This window comes from Strigops habroptila, chromosome 6 (assembly GCF_004027225.2).
Source record: "Strigops habroptila isolate Jane chromosome 6, bStrHab1.2.pri, whole genome shotgun sequence".
NCBI classification, from domain to species: domain Eukaryota; kingdom Metazoa; phylum Chordata; class Aves; order Psittaciformes; family Psittacidae; genus Strigops; species Strigops habroptila.
Window position 1 is genome coordinate 72,487,877 of NC_044282.2, and position 21,910 is coordinate 72,509,786.

Sequence of the window (21,910 nt, forward strand, 5' to 3'; positions counted from 1 at the left end):
GCAAGTGCATTGTCAACAAAATCAAAGCATGAAAATTCTCAAACTGAATATGTGAAGACTTGCTTTGACTCAAAAATAGAAACTTTTGCAATGCTGGCAATTTAATGTAGAATTTTTCTCTGTTTCTCAGAAGCTTTTAGAAAATCTCCTTTCTTTTTCACATAAAATTATTATTATTTTTTATGACTTCCTGGAAGTATTCAGGTGACACAAAGTCTAAAGACTATGAGCAACCTCGCCTCACACTCCTTTCTCCATCTTCCTCCACTCTCTTGTATTTATGTTGTAAATAAGTGTCACTGAGGTTCCTGAGAAGTAAATACACAGATATTGCTTCTACCAATAACAGTGCAACTGTGCTTTAAATTACACTTGTTCTTGCCAACCCTGGTTATTTTTAATCCTAAGGAGAGAAGCTCTTTGTTCTGCTAATGCAAGTAATGGCACATCTAAGAGCACCTTACCATTTCCAGGGTGTTTTGTATGGGGAAGCTGTAGGGTTGCGACCATCATGTATGGCTGAAAGCTTGTCTCCAAAGTTAAACACAGGAGGAGGATGGGGCTGAAGATTTGAATTTTTATTTTAAAATATTTCTTCTATGTGAGTATTTTTGATCTACTAAAGGAAAAATATCCTGTTACTCAAATACATATTTATGTACTGTGTATAGTTCTGGTGTGCCCAAGAAGGCGGCTATGGAATTGTTGGAGCAAGCCCAGAGGAGGTCACGAGGATGATCAGGGGCTGGAGCACCTCCCGTATGAAGACAGGCTGAGAAAGTTTGGGCTGTTCAGCCTGGAGAAGATGCGTGGAGACCTCAGAGCAGCTTCCAGTGTCTGAAGGGGGCCTACAATGATGCTGGAGGGGGACTCTTCATCAGGGACTGTAGCCATAGGAGAAGGGGCGATGGGTTTAAACTGAAACAGGGGAGATTTAGGTTGGCTATAAGGAAGAAGTTCTTTACTGTGAAAATGGTGAGACACTGGCACAGGGTGCCCAGAGAAGCTGTGGCTGCCCCATCCCTGGCAGTGTTCAAGGCCAGGTTGGACACAGAGGCTTGGAGCAAGCTGGTCTAGTGGAAGGTGTCCCTGCCCATGGCAGGGGGTTGGAACTGTATGATCTTAAGGTCCTTTCCAACCCAAATCAGTCTGTGATTCTATGATTCTGTGTATCGAGACTGCTGGGAATGTAACCGTGCCCTCACTCCCAGTGAGCAGTGACTGCTCTGGGCTGCAATGACTCACATTTGGGTGTATGTACCCAACTTGGTGCATGCACAATGAGTATGTAAAAAGTGGGAGATTGGGATAAAACTGCTTTGAAATACCAGCTCTGAAAGCCTAGAAGTTGAGTTCTTGGATTGTTCTGCCATTGAATGCTGACCCACGTAACTAATCCTATTGCCTCCAGTGGTCCTCATAGAGTGAGTGTTTATCCATGTCAGGGAGGCAATAAATTCTGACTATGTTTTTTACCTCTCTTTTTAAATTAATCCCCAGCAATTTTGCAGTGCTGCAATAGTGTCACTGGGTTCAGAGGAGTGACTCCTGATTTCAGTGGGTGTAACCGGGAGAGCAGCATCACTGGTTTTGACCAGGCATGTCTGCTTGAATTTTCTGAGCAAGCAACTTGTTGAGATTCCTGCAAAATCTTTTGAAACCAACTCCTTGCCCAGCCCCAAAGGCTCTCTCTATCTCCTATAGGTCCTGTGTACTGACACTACTGTGGCCCACAGGCCTCAGGAGGGGACAGCAGGATTAGACCTTTCACAGAAAGGCAGATCAAGGGACAGTCCTTGGGTGTTCACACTATTAATGCTCTAGAAAGCACTACTACTACACTAAAATATCCATGTATCTGCTGACTTACAAGCAGGTAGATGCTCCACAAAGTGCCCAATGTTCTGCTTGAAAGTAACTTCGGATATGTTTAGTAGAAAGTCATACAGCTCCATTAAAAAACATGGGTTTTTTCACTGTTTTAAGTCCTCGTTCCTTATCCTTTATTGTCTCATTTCTAGTTTATCTCTCTGGCCTAATTTCTTCTCACTCTGAATGTCTCCATTTGCTTTAATTAAGCTGTTTCTTGGCAGTGTCTTTAAGAGAAGAGGCTTTGAGGAAGAAGAACATCTCTGTGCGACAGATTGTGGAGCCAGGGAGGTGGGGTTAAAAATGGTTTTACCAAGAGCTGCCATTAAAAAAAGGGGGGGAAAATGGCTTTTCCTACAGTGGCAGTGTAGATTTTTGTTTCAATGTTTGCAGAAAAGTGCACTTTCCTTATAGATGCATGTCCTTCTGGACTGTGTGCTCACACATGGTCATGCGTGGGAAGGTCCTCTGCCTACATGAACCTCATGGCTCATACAAGTTTCTCCTTCATTGCTGCAAAGCTCTTTACTGTGTCAGTGGAACAAAACCTGTGTGGTAGGGGGGGTTTTGTTGATGGGTGAAGGTGTGTTGGAGGCATCCTGGTGGCATCGCTTGTCCTTGGCTGCTGCAGGTGGTCCTGGGTGATGCTATGGGACACCAAGCTGCAAAACTGGTGCCCAGGGTCAGGTCCCGCTTGTGTTCAAGAGCTCATATGTGGAAGTTTAAGGATGGGTATCTCTGAATAATGACACCTGCTGAAACCCACCTGTGAGTTAATTATTAGAAATCATTTATCTTCTGCTGTGCTATTAAGTTGCAGCTTGAGCAGCAAGTGTGGTAACACTGAAGAGACAGGAAAAGGTCCACCTTGGAAGGGGACAAAGGGTAACCTGTGGATGGAGGCGCAGTTTTGTCTAAACATTGAACTCATTTAACTACCTCTGCAGGTACCGAAGGGCAGGAGCTGGAAGGTGGTGGAGTCAGTTACGTTGCCAGTCGTAAAGATGCAATTATCACCCCTTTTTTGACCGTAGACTGTAAAAGGAGACTCGATGCTAGTATTTACTGTATTCTTCTTCCCCTCTATTAAAAGGACGGCCAGTTATGAATTATGGCAACAGTAGTATGCTGGGTTTAGGACTTGCCTCCCTGAAATTTTCAGGACCACTAATTTGTGGTTACTCCAGTGCTAGAATGGACTCAGTGGTGGTGGCCTTTAGACTGACAATGCAGTAAAAGTTTAAAGCTGCAACTGCTTCAGAGCCAAAGAAAGAGAGAAGATTGAAACCTAAAGGTTAGCATGAAATGCGCTTTACTGTTATCTATGAGAACAAATGAGTTAAAAAAATTTCAAATACCAGAATACCCTACAGGGAGGAGATATAACTATTAAAGGGCTGTTATAGCTGCAATAAATGTAGGAACAATAAAAATAAATTGATGAAGTAAATGTCAGCGCTGTTCCCCTGAGCTGCCCCCACACCTTTGTCCAAAAGTAGAACATCTCCAATTACAGAGGGTGGAATCAGCCTTCAATGACAATATGACAAGGACAGAACGTAGAGCAGTGGCACAGGGAACACAATTATGCACAGCCTTGAAAAATTGTGTCGTAGTACAATGTATGGAAGAAATCAATTAATGATGCAGGGCCTCCACTTCTGTCTAATAATCCTGTAAGAGAAGGATGAGCCCCCCCCCTCCTCGCCTTGGAAAAGGAGAAGGAAACAACAGCGATGAAGAAGGCTGACCCACGAGTCAAAGTCTGCATAATACCATGGGTCAACATTTGCACACTTGTATGCAGATATTCCTCCTTACCTGTTATTGTTTTTCTTTAAATCATAGCATTTAAGAAACTATTTAACTGAAACCCACTCCATTGGTTAAATAGCTCACTGGAAAAAAAATGAAATAAAGATTTCTTTGGTGAAAAGGCCAAAGAGGAGAAAAGCCGTCGGCTTGAATCCAAAGCCGGGAGCTGAAAGGGAAATGCAGGATTTTAGGAGTAAACAGCCTAGATGGTAGAAGACGATTTATCTTGTGCAATTTACAACAGGTGCTAAACATTACGAAAACCAGAGCTATTAAGCAATCAAATTAAGCTATAATTAACATAAGAAAACTGTGCAGGAATTCTAATTAATACATATCTGAGCACATCCGTGATATCCTCCGACAGCTCGGCTTTCTAAACCCCTGCCACTACCCAAGAATAACCGGAGGGGTAACACTTTGGGAGTGCACAGGACATTATGGGTGTCACCAGAAATTCACCCAACCAGCCCAAATGCTGGCTTGGAGGAGGATGCTTTAATTTGGGGGATGTTATTCTGAGACAGTAGGAAGAAAGACTCCCCTTTTGTTTGAAGATCTGGTTCAGAAAAGCCTATAACAAGATGCGGTTCATCCTGTCGTCTGTGTTTGTCCTCTGTGGTCATTCTCCCTTCCCCATGAGGTGTCATTTCTTCCTGACCCTCTATTTTTGAGTAAGACTTGTTTCCCCACGTCCCTGTCAGAGATGGATGGCTGACAGCAATTGTGCCTGGATGGAGATGCACCTCAAGACAGGAGAGGACTCCTGGCCATGACTCTTACATGAACTTTAATTCCTGGTTTGCTGAGGACCTGATATGGTCTTGAGCAAGGCACTGGATAAAATGTGTGTGTCCTGGGTACTCCAGGTGATTAATAACTCTGTGAGATGAATGGGACAAGTTTCCTCAGCTTTGGTTGAAAGCAAACCTTGTCTATATGCTTCCCAAACAGAGATAATGATGCTTCCCTACCTTACAATAGTGTTGTGAAGATCAATTTGTTAATGACTATGGCACTTTCAAGTGGTATCATTATTGTACTATAGTCTCTCTAAGGGAGGATTTGTTATTTTTACAAAATTAATTGTAAATCCAATAGAAAATAATTCAGCCTCTGAAATTCTGGTGAGATAATTATTGTGAAGACAGTATTAGGATAGTGCCTTTCAACTGATTCACTACTTTAATTATTACTTTCTCATGCTATGCAAATATCATTTAAAAACCCTGTAACCTTCTCACGGGTTGGTTGCATTTACCCCTCAAACACAGAGCTGACTCCTTCAACTCCTGTATTACACTCCTCAGGTGGATTGCTCTGGTCGTCAGCAGAGTTCCCTAAGAAAGCAGCATCTTCACTTCTGGTCAAGAGATGTCCTATTTCTGCAGGTCCTGCTGTTGGTTATTGGTTGTTGGTTGACTGTGTCTTGCAGGACTTGATCATCTTTTGCTGTGTGTGTTGGTGTGGGCATCACCAGATCCCAACTACCTGCTCCAATGTTGGGTCACCTTCTCCACGCCCATTTAGTCCCTGGGTACCCACCCTGTCAGAGCATGGACCAGGGCTCCATCAAGAGGAGGAGGAGGAGAGTGGGCTCTTTATTTTTCATTTTCTAAAGAGATGAAGTGATTAAGAGCTGCTTGTACTTTTAGTTGTCTGTCACTGAACAATCATCTTTGCTTGTCCAAAGTCTGCCATGGTGTGCTGTACCTCTTGGTGGCTTTGGCAGAACACCCTGGAGTGAAACATAGTGCTAAATGTTTACTTCTCTCTTTGTTCTGGCAGCTGGCTTAGCTCTAGGTTGGTTTTTGCTGTACCTTCTCTATGCTTGTACTCACTGAATATCTTCAGCTTCTCTGGGTTATCCTGGTATGAAAAAGCCTACAGTGTATTTTTTAGGAGATCCTTTGTGAAAGCAAACCACAATCCTCACTGAGAACAGGGGCAGGGCTGGCTGGAAATCACTGGGGAAACAAACCAGGAAGCCTAATACTATGCTTTTTCAGCTTTGGAAGCGCCAAGTGGATGTTGAGGCAGTTGAACTAATTTAACTTGGTCATTCCACACCCATTCCCGCATGGCCTTCCCCTCCTAACTGGGGACCAAAGGAGAAGTTTTCCTCCAGAGTTTCCCAAACAAATGTCTCTGCTTGGAAAGATGGGCTTTAATTGCACTCTGCATAATTCCTAGAGCCGCTTGCTCTGCCTGGCTCCCGGCCAAGCTTGTGCATAAACAGCTTCCCCTGTGCTTTGGAGCATCCCTCCCTGGGCATCGCTGGCAGAGATGGATCCCTGGAGAAGGGGACATGTGAGACGGCTATGGGGGTCCAGGCTAGGGTGCTGGTTTCGGCTGCCTGAACACCCAAAACCATGTATGGACAGGAAAGCTCCAGTCGAAGCACTGAAATGAGATGTTTGTGCTCAGTGTTGGCTTTTGTCCTCATGGATATTGCTCTTCTCCAGGATGCTCATTGTGGGCTGGGAAAATGTGGTTGTTGCAAATGCTCTGAGGCTCTGGAAGCATCGCTCCTGGAAGTGATTGCAGGCATCTTAACCTTGTGTACATGGATGTCCTAAAGCTAAACGTATGCGTGTCTGCCTGCGGGATCAGGACCTCAGTTATTAATAACAATTAACAATTCATTAATTATTCCCACCAGCAGAGACGCAAACCTCTGGTTTATCACTGGACATGCAGTAAGGCAAATTAAAGAGCGCAGCGTGAGCTTTTATAGTGAATATCCTTCACTTCTGGTAGCTGATATCTTTATGTATCAAAGTTTACTTTTTAATTTTGTGCCAAACTCCCTCTTTTTCCTGTATTCAGATTTTTGTTTGATAAATTGTAGGGGATTTTGGTGCTTGTTGGAGAGAATGATTAATGGCATGCGTGAGAGAAGGAAAAGGCAAGTAAGCACGGGGGAGAAAAGCTGGTCTTGGTGCTAGTGGTGGGGGAGAGACCCCAGCCATGGGCAGGGTGATGCTGCATCAGTGGGATAACTCCACCACTTAGAAACCTGTGACCGGAGGACACGCACAAATCCCCCCATGTGAGGGGGGAAAAAGGACACCCAGCACAGGCAGGAATTAAAGCAATTAATCCTTTACTTAAAGAATAATAAGCAGCCAGATTTTTACATACCGAAAGTGGGAACAAGGTAAAAGGGGTTAAAAACTAAAAAGCAAGGACAGCAGACACCAATTAACACAATGCTAATTGACAATTTCCCCAAGCCTCCATGAAACATGCCAGACCTATTTCCCCAATTACTAATTAAATCAGACTGCATGCACAATACTAATTTTCCTAACTTAGGGAGCTTAGTAGACAAATAAAAGGTGAAACTAACTTAAACATGTTGTTGAAGTGCAGGGAGAACAAGGAACTTAAAAGAAAAGTGGGTAAACTTTTGCTCTGGTTATATTCTTTAAGCTTCTGGCTCATCTGGGGAGTTAGATGGAGGATCCTAATCAAGGCAGGTATGTGATGGGGTGCTGCTTGCTGGATGTGATTAACACCCTGAGTGAAGGTGACAACATGAGGCTGGGCTTGATGCTTAATGAGAGCCTTCCTGAAAATGAGCCTAGAAAGGGGTGTTTGTGCATCCTGGGATGATGGGCTGGTCGGAGGAACTCTTTAGGGTTGGAGGTGCCAAGCTGCACCATGCTGGGGCACAGTGATGGGGACGGGGACAAGTATCCTGCTCCATGTTAAATGGTTTTGAGTGATGCTGGAGATGCTCTTGTGTCCTTGCTGTCACCCAGGGCCGAGGTAGCTCTGGGAAGTTGGGCGGGAGGAGCAGAAGGACAGCTCAAAGTCTTCCAGTTCATTGTGCTTTATCAAACCGCTGACCCCTCCCCTGGCATGAAATAAGGATGAAATAGCGATGCAATAGGTTAATGCCGATAATTAAAGAGAGTTTAAAACGAAGCAGGAGACTGAACTGCGTGTGTGGGTGGCTGGAATGGTTGTTTGATGTGAAAGTCAATGACTGAATTATTCAGAGAAAGTGATTTCCAAATGATAATTCTACATTTCCCATAACTGATTTTGATTTATTCCAGCAGCACCCGATAGCCCAGCGGGAGATGGGAGAGGAGCTTGGCTCTGCTGCTGCCTTTCTCTCTCCTTTAGGCATGAAAAGGTGCTTGGAGCTGAAACCCTGCTCAGGGACTGAACTTCATGCACCCGTCACTAGTGTAGCTTGGAATTTTTCAAAGGAAAAAGGCAGGTAAAGCATCTGTTTTAAACAAAATGGGCTGTTTCTGTATCGATATAATGACTTTCTGCTTGGTTGTGTTTCTGGATGCAGGCAAGGGCTTGGAAAACATCTGGATGCTGACTTGGGTATTGTGGTGTTGGCTTTGCATCACACCTAGAAATGCACTTGGCTTCATGTGAAAGTATCTGCTGAAGCTTGTTGCTTTCTCCCCTCATTACTGTTTTCTCCCAGTCCTTCAAGCAGATTTGCAGAATTCATCTGACCACTTTTACCACCAACAAACCTATTTTTTCCAGCACCCACTCAGGATGCTGGAATGCAAATCAGGCTCTAAATCTCCTGTGAAGAGACATCTTCCCAGGATGTGGGATACTTTCTGAGCTTGAGCATGCCAGAAGTGCTGCAGGGAGATCCTGGGGCAACTGGGTGTTTCTGCTTTTAACCATAAATAAGAAGTAAGGACAGAATGTGTGGGGATCTGTGACCCTTAGCCCTGGTCTGGGCACCATGCACAGGGGACACTGCTCCATCAGGACACATGTGAGTGGGTATTTGAGACCAAGTGGTTTGGTTTTGGGAACATTTCTGCGAGAATTAAAGAGGGAAACTACCAAAAATAGTGGAGGTCCAAATTCTTTCCCCTGATACATTAAAAATAACCATTGCTGGTTTGGGAGGCCAGGCTGTTAACCTCTTCCATACCTGCTGGGGCAGGCATGGTAACACTCAGCCCAGCAGGGATGCTCCAGGGAATGGCTGCTTGTCTGTGCTGCTGCCTCGTGGTGCTTCTTTAGGGACCCAGTGTTACTCATCCCACATTACAGAGGCTCAAAGTGAACTTCTCTGAGTTTTGGTTTGGGTTAAGTTTGAAAGATGATGGAGGGAGAGAAATACGTTGGTTCCCCTTCTGTTCCTCCAGCTTGTATATCTGGCTTGCCAGAGCCCTGCCTCCCCTCCCCTGGCATGCTGCATCCCCAGGGAGCTGGAGCTGAGCAGGATTTATAGCCATACCTTCAGCTTGTGTCTTTGGGGTCTTCACTGTCGTTATTCTTTGCGCCTGGGAGATAGTGGATGGCAGCAAAAGGGATGGAGGGGTAGCAAATAAGAACAGAGCAGAGGGATAGGGGTAGCAAAATGAGAGGTGGACGTGGCAAGTTTTAGGGTTAAAGATGGACTTTATCTGCCTGTTGGGGATGTTTCCCTTGGCATCAGCAATGAAATACCTTGTGGGGGCAAGCACTACCACTGCAGGGAATGCTTTGTGCATCCTCACAGAGACCTCCATTAGAGTATTGCTCTCCCAGGATACATGTGTATTTAATTTCTTATGGGAGGCACAGGGACTTCTGCCAGGGAGGTGGTGGGGCAACCTTATCACAGTGTGCATGGTCCGATGGGATGCATCGGATGGTGCTTACACTGGTCCCTCCTGGTCCAGGTGAAAGCTGCAGATCATTTCAGAGGAGGCTTCTGCCTCTCTTCTTGTGGTCATTAATTCTGCCCAGGGCCAGGGAGATCTTCCCTAACGAAAGCTTCAGTGAGATTGGTTTGTTGTGTGGAAAAGCTTCTGTTTTGGTGAATCAGCAACTTCTGATGAAAAATCTTTTGTCTGAAAATTCCCAAGAAGCTCCAACTCTGACCTCGGAGCGACTGCCTTCCTCTGAGCGCATTACCAGGATTTATGGTGCACTCCCATGGTTTATTGTTCTACAGTAAACTGAGCTGCTGGATGAGTTTTTGACTATGCTTCTGAGCATGGAAGCAAATCAGTGTTGTGAGACTATCCAAACTTCCATGATTTAACAGAAGTCCTTGCTGCGGAGCAGGTGGGTTGCCAGCTCCTGACTGATTTGAGGCTGATTGGGATGGGCGTGCATCTTGCTTTATCTGGGGCCATCTCCTGCTTTACCCGTTCTGATCAGTGGTCCTGCAGAAGTATTTCTAGTGCCATCAGCTCTTCAGTTAGGAACAAGAAGTTGTGGCTGCATCATGAGTTTGTAGTGTATTTTCTGAAGGCTGCTGGATGCTGGCTTGCTTGTTTATGTGTGGACTTGTCAAGATTGCCGTAGTGGCAGCAAATAGCCGTGATGGGATACAATCTCTACTACAAAAACCAACTATTTTCATTTTACAGCTGTGGTCTTGTCATTGGTACTATGGTATTTGCTCAAGGCTGCAAGAAAAGAAACCCTGAGCTTGGGTTTGAAGTGAAATCTGCAGAATAACATCACCATCCTCGTAGCATGCAATTACACACGCCTCTTCCGAGTTATAAGCATCTGTATTTGCCACTTTTAAGACCACAGTAGAAAGAATGTGGTAGCAGAAGGGCTCTAAAAGGCTTGTCTGCAGAAGAGGAAAGAAGTGTTATAAAAGGCTTAACATATAAACAGGGAGAGCATCGCTGATATACATTGTCAGGGCTGAGGCACTTGTTGTAGGTAAGACCTTCACTATGTGAAAGCTTCCATTAATTTTAATGGAGATGGTAGTTAGGAGTTTTGGAAAATATGAGTATACAGGAAAACACCAGGATGGATGGAGACTGCTCCAGCCCACCCTTCCCATGTCTAATATCTGCTTTTACCCAAGATTCCCAAAACTTTATGAACTGTGTATTTAGTACCTGTGGCACTGAGATACCCAAAGGTGAGGTGACCTTCTCAAGGCGAAGCAGTGTGTTGGGGACAGAGGCAGGAGCACAATGTTCCGGCTGCTTGGAGTATGGCCCATCAAGAAGGCCAAGCTCCTTTCCTCTAATCATATGGAAAAGTAATCAAATTACTGCCTTTCATGTCACATTAGTGAAAATGGATACTAGTATGATGCATATTAATATAATATGATGGGAAATTGCTAATACAATTAGACCATCACATTTTATTAGTACCGGAGTGACAACTCACACTGAAGAACAGCTCACTCGGGCGATGTCTGGGAGCAAGCACGAGCCTGATGTGCAGGGATAGGAACAGTTATTTAACTTCCTACAAAGCTCCCCATCCATCACCCTGAAGTTCTTGGTCACCTGAGCAAGCATCACACCAGTCCTTAGCAAATATTGTGTGGATTCGCTGTGAAATGAGTCCTCACCTCAAAAGTTATAAGGCGCTCATATATACATTTTTCTTCCTATATATATACAGACACAAATAATACGAGAAATCAAAATATATGTTTATGTAGATGAGGATGGTATAAATTTTCCTCAATACATTTTACCTTTTTGTTTGGGCTTGTATCTTCTTCACTCTTTATCAAGTTATAAAATGATCCTGTACAGGTTTGGTGGGTTACATGTTGCAAGAGCTATCCCAGCCCAACCTCCTATAACACGCTTCAAGCTTCCTTGATTGGCATGCAGCATATTTAAGCAGGGATGATAAAAAATTGTGGCTATAGTATTGTCTGTGTCTTCCTTTCTGCAGCACAAAGACCTGCCCTGGTGGGCAGCAGGGACCTGGCAGCTGTGCAGAGGTAGGCTTTCATTTCATGCTGATGATGCTCACCCCCAGCCCAAAGGCCAGCCTCCAAGTGGAGAAGACTTCTGCCTTAGCTGGCAACCTGTTAGGAGGATGAACGGTCCTGTGATGCAGCAGCAAATGTGAGGTCCCACTAGGAGGAGATGCTTTTCCCATTGACAAGTGACGTGTAATCCCAAACAGCCAAATGCCTGGACAAGAATGGTTCTAAACAGGTTCTTGTGCTGGCCAGGGGTTCTACCTTGGATATATTATCTGTCATAATAATAGTGTTATCTGTCATAATAATAGTATTATCTGTCATTTCAAGGCCAACTTTGATGGGGCTTTGAGCAACCTAGTTTAGTGGAAGGTGTCCCTGCTCATGGCAGGCAGTGGAACTGGATGAGCTTTAAGGTCCCTTCCAACCCAAACCATTCTATGATATCCAAAAGCATGCCATGGATTTACTGCAGCAGGCATTTTTAAATATGATGCCCAGGTTGGTGATTGTTCCTTTGTCAACTTGGAGAACCAAGGAAGAACTTGGTACTCTGAAAAACAGTTATTTCATCAGTACAGCGTGAATAGGATGGCACTAAATACTTGCGCAAAACTGAGTGGAGGAGGAGATCCTTTTCTGGAGGCTTAAGACACTGGGAAGTATTTAAAGGAAAGATGTTTGCAATTTGTTAGATTCAAATAGAGCCCAGAAATACACAGAGAGTTGTGTTTCTGTCTCTTGTTAATAGTTTCTATGGCAAAAATAGCTGCGATTTGTGTTTATAGCTGGTTGTCACCCCATGAAAGAAAGCATGTTTCTGTGCACTCGCATGGAGATGTTCTTCCATGTGTGTTTTCAATAACACCTTTAACTGAAGCACTTCATAAATGTAAGCTCTAACGTGGTGAAATGGGTAAAGACTGATTATTTCTTGTATGGTGAGAGAAACTGAGGCTGGAGGGAATCCTGGGCAGTGAAGGAGGGCAATGGCTTGAGCTCAGGCTGGGGAAGTGGTGGTGGGAGCCTCAAGCCTAATTAAAATGTAATTTGGTGTAATACTCCACCAAGTATTGCAGAAGAACTGTGCTTGTGGTTCTGCCCATTAAAATAAAATATTTATATTTTAGATTTACTTCAAAGTCTGCCACTGAAAGGAAAATGCTTTCTAAGTGGTTTAATGTGCAAACAGGTTTCCCAAACTGGGAAAATGTGTGCTGTGCTCACATCAAATAACAAAGACCACATGAATATGTACATGTCCTTTTTGAAGTGTAGGGGCTTCCCTGACCCTTTGTCATGGGCTTTCAATGAGGACGGTGCAGGTGAGGAGGAGGAAGGTGCACAGTGAGGAGTGCGTGAAGGAGCACTCCATTTCTTCTATTATCTATCAGCTTTTGTGCAGAACATCTCCCCACCCCACCGAATACTTTTGGTTGCTTTGATGCCACTAGTTGCTTTGAGGGTCAGGGCTTGCTGTGGTCCAGCAAAGTCCTCCTGCCACTTCCTGAGCAAAAGACAGGGAAAGACTTCAACAACCATCAGATATCTTTGATTATTCCCATTATTTTGGGGATACTGGCGTAACTTGGAGTGCAAACGGGCCAATTCTGCCCGGGTTTGAATGAGTTGGGCTGGGAATTGAGTCAAGCATCCTCCCCACCTCTTGCATTCAGAGACAGTTTTCATCCTACTGATGTGGGTAATAATGATGCTTAGCATTTCTGAAATGCTTTACAAACATTAAATAATTAATCTGCCCAAGAATGGGAGAAAGAGTACCATCCTTCCACTTACACACTGGGGAGTGGAGGCAGAGAAATCATATGGTTTCTCCGGGCCAGAGAGGGAGGTGCTACCAGAAAGTGTTGAGGACATGGACTCATTATATATGGTCCCCATCTGGGGCTACTTGACCACTAGCCAGCATGCTTGGATGGTGGGATCATAGCACTTGCACCAGGGTGCTATCACCGTGCTTGTGACCCCTCTGAGCAGGAAAGCAGATACATAGTGTTTCCTCTAGCATCTCCTCAAAGGCCCAGGTAGTCCCTCCAAAGAGAGAGCACAACTTTATAGGACTTTCTTTGCCATAAAGAGGATGCTGGGAGAAAGCCCGTGGTATGGACAAGGACTGGTCATGATTTGCTGCCCAAGATAGTTGTGAATACTCCATCCCTCTCAGTGTTCAAAGCCAGATTGGATGGGCCTTGAGCAACCTGGTCTAGCGGATGGTGTCTCTGTCCATGGCAGGGGGTTGGAACTAGATGATCTTAAGGTCCTTTCCAACCCAAACCATTCCATGATTTGGCTTTGCTGTGGGAGGTTTGAATTGGGGTGGATCCCCTGTGGGATAACATCAGGAGCGAGAGGGGCAGCTGCTGGACCTGGGATCACAGCGTGGGAGCAAGAGGATGATACGGGCTTTGCTTTCCAGAGCAATGGAGAAAAATCATATACAGACACTGTTTATAGCAGCTTTCTAGAGATTAGAGACTTTCTATAAGCACTGAGTGAAGACCTTTAACATAGATAAGTACTGTTCATTTCACTGGTGTGGGTTAGCAAATCCCAAGCTCGGGTGACTTTCCTTTAGCTCTTGACTTATAGCATGATGGTGATGGAGCCAGGAGGGATTTTTATGGAAGTGCTATAAAGGTGGGATGCCTTTTACATAAAGGCTTAGGGAAGGGCAGAACATCCTGGCCCCCAGTAGGGCTGGCAGCTGCCTGCCCTTGGCCGTGTTGGGCAGGGAAAAACAGGGCTGGAAACTGGGTTTTTCACAACCCAGGGGAATGTCCTCAATGAGTAGCTTCTGGCTGTTCTGGGATGACATTTTGCCTTGTTTCTTTGGGCCAGAAACTTCATTCTGAAGCTGAGAAACTTTCCGCAGTGAAAGTCACGTTGAAACTGATGTATTTGGCAAAGTGGGTTTTTTTCGTTTGTTTCAAAATCCAAAAGGAAAAATAAATAATGACCAGTTTTAGCCAAGATATTGTGAATTTGCCCTTCATTTTAGCTAAAATGTGCTCTTCTGTGCAGCAAGGACTACAGCACGCCTGATTTCATTACTTTATTTGGCTTTTCCTTTTCTTTCCCCTGCAGGTCTGGTGCCGGGCAACTAAAAATCATTTTGGCTTTCCCCATCTTTATCTAACCTCCACAAAGTGGGCCAGGCAACCCTGTTATTTCCACACAATTGAAGCAGTGTTGTGGTTTTTTATCGCAGAGGGCAAATCCCAGAATAGAGCATAAATAAATAGATGATTTTAGAGGACTGTAGATCATTGAGCGAGATGTAGAAAAGGCCCCTTGTTTTGAAAGAGCAGCGTGAGGCTCAGCAACAATGAGTCTTGAAGCCTGATGAAAATCTCGGATGCTTTTGAGGCTCTGTGTGTTGGGTGAACTTTATATTTGGCACCAATGTGCTCATGTGTGATGCCAGCAACTGCCAGGGTATGTGGATGGAGCTGGATAAAGCTTATCCCGGGTTGGTATAAGGGAATATTGAAGCAGGCTGGAGACTGTCATTTCCAAAGCCTTAGCTGGGATTTGAAGTCAGCCTGGTTTCCGCAAGGAAAATCCCTATTTTTTAATTATTTCTTTTTAAGAAGCAGACCACCCCACTGTAATAAATGCAGACAGCACCTGTGCTGCTGCTGCCTTAAGGAGGGAAAACTGCAGCGACAATTCTCCATGTATATTCAGTCTCCTTCTCATCTCCCAAGACTTATTCCAGTGTGCCTGTTTTAAGATGTTACTACCAGCAGTGCCCCCTTCTCGAATGGAATCCTGCAAAACACATCTCCTTTGCTGGGAAGAGGGAAATTTGTCAGCCCCCAAAAAGAGCAGCAACAAAACCACCACCTTAAAACTCTTCATCAAAACTCTTGGCAGTTAAGCATACAGAAATACGTATACATATATATATATATATAGTTGTGTGTGTATATTTTTTAGCTCAGCAAATGCATCCTCCTGGGGTAAACCTTTTGGTCCTACCAAAACGGTGCACAAATGGGAAGGAAATTGGAGACAGCTCTTATTTGTCATTTAAGTTGGGAAACATCACCTTTGCAAAGCTCTGTCTTGGAAAAGAGTTAGCTCGTTGCAATATGATGACACTTTGTCTTCCCCCTCCCAAACTCACTACTTTGAATACAATAAAGTTGCTTTGAACTTTTTCAATTATTTAACAACTTTCAAGTGGAGAAATATTCGGGTCTTTTAATTTCATTTTTTGGCTCCTTTTTTTTTTTGCCTCCATTCTGTTTGCTAAACAGTAATTGCAGATCTTTCCTGCCACCTTTAATACTCCCAGCTAATTATCCTGAAATAAATCTCTTTCAAGTCTGCATGCCAGCAGTTGTGGGATATGAGCGGCTCTTTCAGCTCCCGGCTGCCTGTCACTCAAATGGGCCTCAGCTGCAGCTCCGAATGATGAGTATTAGTCTCCCGCTGGGATGATTCTCCCAATCTCCCCACTTCCAACAGCATCTCCCAGGGCTGCACCACGCTCCTACCTGTTAGCCTAATCTGGGATTTTCTTTTGCTAACGCTGTTATTTTGAAAGGAGGAAGAGGATTCCTGGGAGAAAGGCACTCGGTTAACCTTTTCCTAATTGCCATTCAAAGCTGAAAGCAAGGGGAAAATATAAAATAAGATGATGGGTGTCCCTGCATGGGAGGTTGGTTCAGGAAGGATGGACATACAGGTGGGTCCATTGCTGACCTCCTGAGGTTATTTGCTTGGTCAAGGTAAGGTTTTGGGGGGCAGAGCTCCCAATTAAGGCTGCCTGCCCTCCCTGGGCATTTGCCTGCATTATTTCCAGCTTGTGTCCCACTCACTCAGAAACAAGGTTGTCAGGTTGTAGGCAGAGCTAAATGCTCCATCATTAATTTATTATGTGCTAGCAGTAATAGCGAGGGCTGTTTTTAAATGCCACTTAAGCTCGTGCTCACACCTGGGTTGGTAATTTGACTATAGGACATACATAAAATGACATATTGTTATGCACTTAAAGATATGGTTTTAAACGAAAGAACTGTTAAACTATTAGTATTTAAAGTGCTTAGGCTTTTATTTTTTTTCCCTGCCTTTGGATGACTTAACGACTGGATTACCTCCAGAAACAGCCTTGCTGGGGGATGCCATGCGGATGGCTGGGCAAGGTGGTTGGGTTTGTGGTACTCATTGCCTTTGGGGTGCTGCTGATGGGGGACTTGGCAGTGAGGGTGCTTTGGAGGTGGTTCTGGGCTCACATCTTCACCTCATTCCTGAAGCAAAAGGTTTTGTTTAGCCATTAAATGCACACACAAGTTGCTTGGCTGGCCTTGAAAGCCTCTTCCTAAAGAGTTGTTTTTCACTCAGGGCTCCCTCTCTAAACCCGCGATGGGCTGCACTGAATTAATTCTATTAACTGCCAAAGGAATTCCTCGCTGCCGAATTATATTTCCTGTGTCTGTAAATCATTTCACCACTGCTTTCCCTGACTGTTATGCAAGTGACCTTTTGATTTTGATGTATTTTTATTTTATTTATGGCATTGCTAACCATTCTATTGCTGTGCATCGCAGTAAGATTGGGCAGTCACATGAGATGCTGGAGAATGCAGGAGATCTTATAAATATACATATGTATACATACATAAAAAAATGAAACCAGCATGAAGTTGAATCTTTTAGACTTGGACCTTGGAAAAATAATATTTGCACTGTGTAAATCATGTTAGTTTTAAGAGTCTATTTCTGGGTGTTTTCACTTCCAGAGGAAGAATTGCTTAAAACCATCTTCATCTTCTAACTGAGCATCCTTTCTTTTTGTTACCAGGCCCACTTATGTAGAGGCCAAGCAGTCACTGGGTTGAGTGGGAGCTGTGGATGCCCAGAGCTTTGATAATATTAGAGCCAGGGACAGTATTATCTGACTTGTGTTGTACTAGGGATGTGGATTCCTTTAAGGCAGGGGGAATCAGACCTCCCAACCTCCGTATTGGGCTTTGCAGGTGGTTATTGTCATAGACACATCTCTTCCGTAGCAGCAAAAGCAGTTTCTGGGTAAGGATGAGAGGATGAGACCCCGAAAGCCCCTAACTCATGCAGGGAGCTCTGCCCCGACCTTTTGCCTTTTCACCATGGTTCCATCCCAACGGGTCTCAGCATAAAGTGCTGTGAGTGCAACTGGTATTCTAGGCTGGGAAACTATATTGGCATCCCAGTGCTTGATTTGTAAGTCTAATTAGAAGTTAGAAGCGTCAATGGCAGCACTTGGAGGCACAATTATAGCACCTGCAAAAAAAGGAGGCTGCTCTTCCCATTTGGCTCATCCTCTGGGTGCAAGTCTGGTAGAAATATACTGGTCTGATGAGGAGAGCTGGGCTGATGTGTGCCCTGCCATGGGTGAGGTGCCCTCTTGGGTAGAAAGCAGCTAAGAAATGAGCTGTACTGCTGTCTATGAAAACCTGCAAACCAGAAGAGATCCCCGCTCCGGCCCTTGTAAGAAATCTGATGCATCATGGTTGGCTTGTGCAAGGTTTTGTGTAAGTAATAAATTGAGGTTTCCTGCACAACATCTGGTCGATTCGGCTCTTATCTGGCTCAGCAAGAGGTGAAAAAACCCTCTGTGGTTCTACTTTGCTGTGTTACAAATATAGATACCTATTCAAAAGGAAATACTGAAATAGAAGTTTGAAAGTATTCTCATGTTCATTCCTCAACGCTGAATTAAATGTGTTTTGGGGCTGTTTGTAATGCTCTTTTCAGTCCTGGTTAGAAAGCAGTGCAGAACAAGCATCTCATTCTTAAACTGAGTTTGTAGCACTCCTGCCAGGGACAAGGTTCACAGTCTTGGAAAGCAAAGCCCATGGTAAGAGATGCAGTAACATCGTGCCTTTGCACATAGTGCCCCTTACACCTTCTGTGGCTTAATCCCAAAACCAGGCTTAATTTTTAGAGCTGCTCAGCCCTTGTCACCCATGTCTGGGGTCATATAGTTTAGCCCAAACTATCCAGTCCCCAACAGAGAGAAATATATGATATGTGTGCAACATATACACTAATGTATTCCATAACATCTCAGGACAAGGTCGAATCTGTTCCAACATCTTTGCATATTATGGATGATGTTGCTCACATAATGTTTAATTGTTGGCATCAGTTGCATCCTTCACAGTCTGCTCCTTCTGCTTTTTTATTCTTTTGGTCTCTGGGTCTTCCCATTTGGTCTCCATTCCCTGTCTTTTACTTTAAATTACATCTTACCCATTATTCCAGTTTCCGTCCTTCAACCTCTAAAACCAACCTGAGAAAAAAACCTCCTTTCACTACTCCTGTTGTGCTTGCCCACAGCCTTCCTGAAAGAAACCAATAAATAATGCTCCTTATCCCCCTAAAAATTAAATTAAACCCAAATTTCTCAGGGGAAGAGGCTAGGTTAATTACAAAGAGCTACCAATGCCATATCTAAAAAGGCTTCTTCATTTTAATTTTTAATATTGAGGATGAAACTTAATATCTGATCCTCTTTTTTTTTCCCTCTTTTGGCCAAACTAGTCAGTTTAGAAGTGGAGAGGCTGCCAAATGCTGCGAATACTATTCTGCCCAAAAGCTTCTGTCAGTTAACTCTTTGCCATGTTTTCTGGGTTCTTTACTATGAGGGTGGTGAGGCACTGGAATAGGTTGCCCAGAGAAGTGGTAAATGCTCCATCCCTGGCAGTGTTCAAGGCCAGGTTGGACAGAACAACTGTCCACTTCAACATGGTCTAGTGTGAGGTGTCCCTGCCCATGGCAAGGGCTTGGAACTAGATGATCTTTAGGTCTTTTCCAACCATAACCATTCTATGATTCTATGACTGTGAAAGGAAAGATGGTGCCACTCCAGCCTGCAGCCAGTCAAAACCTGGATGCTTAACATGATTAAGGTTTGGTGGGAATAACTTTCTGCTTCAGGACTGCGGGCTTCACCCTGTAACCTCAGCATGTGCAAAACACATTCAAGTATCTGGGTATTAAAGTTAGTAGAAAAACTTGCTGAAGCCTCGGAGATTGATGGGAAAGTGTATATTGGATGGCCGAAGAAGTGTTACATTTATGTTTGAAAGCAGGATGGGAAACAACTGGTACCTCTTGATGTCCATGAGTTGTGTGTTGGCCATTGGGGAGCGAAACTGCCTTAAATAGGGATTAACTGTGAATCTGAATGCAAAGTGGCAATTTAAAGATGATGACTCACAAAATCCAGCCTGCAAAAAAAGTGTGTGGTGTTATACACGGGTGGTGAAATATTTCAACTTAGTTGAAAATATCAGCAAAATGACACTGAAATGAAGAGTTTTAACCATGTTTAGTAGGATGTTTGGGAATGACAAGGGATCCACAGTGTGTAACAAGGTTATGTTTGCTAGTTCATGTGAATATTACTGTTATTCAGCAAGAAAGACAGTTACCAAACCAGATAATTACACTATTGCTGTGGAGCTCTAATCAGTGCCGTCAATTCTGCAGACTGATTTACTCAACGCTATATTCCCTTTAGCATCTATCTATCCCCTTAGTACCTATTGATCTGTATATCTACACTCAAATTCATCGTATCCATACAAGTGTTTGCGTGTGCACACAGGTATTCAGGATTGTTGCTGGCTGCCTGTTTTCAGAGTAGAATAGAGGGAAAAGCTTAAATACCCTGGCGAGCTTGGCTGCTTGGTACAAGCAGGATGCTTTGACTTTATATGACATCCTGCTCGTTTTGGAGAATAACTCTTATTGGAAAACTGCAATGCTAAATCATGAAGTTCTAAGGACATAAAGGGGAAAAAAGATAGCTCTCTTAAAGGATCCCAGTGTGTTGTCCCTAGCTTGCTCCATGTTGTTCTGTGTGCAATATAAGCCACTGTAAAAATACTTCTTGCTGCACTGTATAGGGCAAAGTCCAGGCTGTTTACAAACCTACCCTCCTCCTAGCAGCAATACCTTCTTTATTCTGGAGACATAACTTTAATGAAGCAGTGAAAGGAAGAAATACAGGGCATGATTTCAAAAGAAAAGGGAAGCGAAAAGAGGAAAAGAAGAAGAAGAAAGAAAAGACTGCCTGCGATTAAGCTGCTTACGCAGGTGGAGAGGAGATGTGTCTGTCAGCTGCCTTCTCCAGCTTGAGGAGCTGGGTGGGTGCCTGTCATGAGGCTGTCTCAGGTCTAGCAGCACGGGGAGCATTTGCTGGGGAGACAGGAACAGGTAGATGTCCACTTGCTTGTGAACTGGCTTATTTCAGCTCTTGGGTTTGGGGGAGATGCAGCACCAGTGGCCAAATGGTCATGGCAGAGGTGATGGTTCTGTGCAGGAGATGGGTAACATGAGATAGGTCGATATAACAGAGGAACCCCGTGGGTTGCTAACATGATAAATCAAAAACAGCAAGATGGGCTGGAGTCTCTGAAATATGGTGTCCATATGGTGAAATGATAAAGCTTTATCACTGCTGCTTTAGAAGTGGTTCTTGTCTCCAAATGTCTATTCACCAGGGTTTTTAGCAGGCTCCTTGTGTAGTGAAAACTCAGGTTTTGGGCTTGGGTTGAATAGTCAGTGACTTGAGAAACATCCCCTGGCATCTCAGCCCTTTCATTTCATTCCCAGTGTTGTCCTCAGATGTGCGCTGGCTTTAATGGAACTGGCGTGTGAGTGCCTGATGCCAGGTTTACAGTCTTTCTTTAAAAGACACTAAAGTACAGGACATGCAAAGATGTCTTTGTAGGGCTTAATTGGACCTGATCCATTTCCCTGTGTGGAAAAAAAATGAAAGGAAAACCAAATTCAACCAAACTAAGAAATCCATCAACCAATCCAAAATTCTATATGTCACTTGTCTACTTCCAAAATGTAAGCCACCTTTGAAATCCTGGTCCTTTGTCTCCTATTGGAAGGTAAAAGTAAATTAAAGGGGTTATGCACCACGTTGGTGGGAATCCAGACTTGTTTTCTTGCTGGCTTACAAATACATAACAAGTTATAATTGCTTTTAATATTGTTATTTTTCGTCGTAATATAATGGAGGGAATTCAAAACAAAAAACTCTATAGCAAGGGCCAATATGTCTGTTGAAACCAACAATCTGTTCGAGCCCTCATGCTCCCTATGCCCTGCGCTCCCTTAACTCCCTTGGGAAGCATGTCACCTGCAGCTCTGGTTGTAGAGATGGAGCTCATCTGACTTCATATGGTTCTCTCCTGCTGTGTGGGGGGACCATAGAGGGTGGCTGTGTGGATGCACAGATAGGGCTGGTGGGGAAATGAGTGGGGGGAAGAAGGCAGAAAATGGATGTTTTTTCTCCTGCGAATACAGCAAATACTTGCACTTCCGTCCCAGTACTGTCTTCTCCTTTCCACCTTGTTTTGTAGACCTTGGAAACAGTGAGCTGAGGTTTTAAGGACCCTTCCTAGCTTTGTGGGACAACAGGCAGCAGTGCTAGGAAGGGAGTAGCAAGGTTACCCACCAGCAGCAGATCTCTAGGAGACCTTAGGATGTTAAGATCACTGCCATTTTACAC